Source organism: Chiloscyllium plagiosum, chromosome 20 (assembly GCF_004010195.1).
Source record: "Chiloscyllium plagiosum isolate BGI_BamShark_2017 chromosome 20, ASM401019v2, whole genome shotgun sequence".
Taxonomy (NCBI): domain Eukaryota; kingdom Metazoa; phylum Chordata; class Chondrichthyes; order Orectolobiformes; family Hemiscylliidae; genus Chiloscyllium; species Chiloscyllium plagiosum.
This window is the reverse complement of record NC_057729.1, coordinates 50,347,535-50,349,500: the sequence shown is the minus strand read 5'-3', so window position 1 is coordinate 50,349,500 and position 1,966 is coordinate 50,347,535.

The following is a 1,966-nucleotide window of genomic DNA, read 5'->3' as shown; positions in this document are numbered from 1 at the left end:
AGATGCGGCGGAGGTGAAGGAATTGGGAATATGGGATGGTGTTTTTACAGGGGGCAGGGTGGGAGGAGGTGTAGTCTAGGTAGCTGTGGGAGTCAGTCGGTGTATAGTAAACATCCGTGTTGAGTCGGTCGTCCGAGATAGAAATAGAGAGGTCTAGGAAGAGGAGGGAGGAGTCTGAGAAAGTCCAGGTAAATTTGAGGTCGGGGTGGAAGGTGTTAGTAAAGTGGATGAACTGTTCAACCTCCTCGTGGGAGCACGAGGTAGCGCTGATACAGTCATCGATGTATCCAACCCTCCCACTTCCTCCAAACCAAAGGAGTAGCCATGGGCATCCGCACGGGCCCCAGCTATGCCTGCCTCTTCTTCGGATATGTGGAACAGTCACCTTCCACCCCGACCTCAAATTAACCTGGACCGTCTCAGACTCCTCCCTCCCCTTCCTAGACCCGTCAATGGTGATTTAAATTCAGGGTTCATAAGAAACAGAATTATTTTGGAATTGTTCATTATTCTTCTTCGACTCATGACAATCAAATGTAAATTTGAGTCTGAAGAAAGCTGCGCAACCGCTGAGTGAAGCTGAAGTCCAGAGGCAGCAAAGATTGATCATCATCAAGAAGATCAACCTTATCAGAGGAGACCCCAGAATCTAATCAGTGCTTAATATTCAAAACCACAACAGATACAGGCTAAGGGGTTACCTTATAGAGTTTATAAAATGATGAGGGGAATTGATAGCCAAGGTCGTTTTCTCAGATAGGGGAATCTAACACTAGACTTCGTAGGTTTAAGGTGAGAGGGGAAAGATTTAAAAGGGACCTAAGAGGTAATTTTATCACGCAGAGGTGGTGCGTGTATAGAATGAGCTGCTAGAGGAAATGGTGGAGGCTGGTACACCTACAAGATTTAAAAAGCATCCGGACATGTACATGAATGGAAAGGGTGTAGAGGGGTATGGGCCAAATGCTAGCAAGTGGGACTAGGTCAGACTGGGATATCTGATCGGTATGTATGAGTTGAACCGAGGGTCTGTTTTCTTACTGGGTAACTCTGACTCTAAAACATAAAACAGAGCACTGTTAATGATGTGATACATGTGACAAACCAGCACTGTGCGTGCAATAGACACCAGCTGTGTTGAACCTTTGTGGTGCAGTAACTGTGTTCCTAGCTCTGAGCCAGGAGATCTGGGTTCAAATCCCACCTGTTTCAGAGGTGGGTAATAAAATCTCTGGACAGATTGATTAGAAAATGTCTACAACCAGATGCTAATTATCTTTGTAAACTCTGTGGAGCAAGGAAATTGCAAGGGTAGTGCCCAGCTATTAAAAAAGAATCCTTATTTTTAACAAAATACATTACTTTCAGAAAATTTGCCAACATAATTTACAGTCACAGTAAAGCAAGAAGTCATATAGCTACTCAAACAAAGAGGCTAATGAGCTCGAAGAGTGTACGATAGAAATGTCTAAATTATTCCTCAGGGAAATACTGTTGGAATATTGCATGCAATTCTGGTCTCCTTCCTATCGGAAAGATGTTGTGAAACTTGAAAGGGTTCAGAAAAGATTTACAAGGATGTTGCCAGGGTTGGAGGATTTGAGCTATAGGGAGAGGCTGAACAGGCTGGGGCTGTTTTCCCTGGAGTGTCGGAGGCTGATGGGTGACCTTATAGAGGTTTACAAAATTATGAGGGGCATGGATAGAGTAAATAGACAAAGTCTTTTCCCCGGTGTCGGGGAGTCCAGAACTAGAGGGCATAGATGTAGGGTGAGAGGGGAAAGATATAAAAGAGACCTAATGGGAACTTATTCACACAGAGGTTGGTACGGGTATGGAATGAGCTGCCAGAGAAAGTGGTGGAGGCTGGTACAATAGCAACATTTAAGAGGCATTTGGATAGGTATATGAATAGGAAGGGTTTGGAGGGATATGGGCTGGGTGCTGGCAGGTGGGACTAGATTGG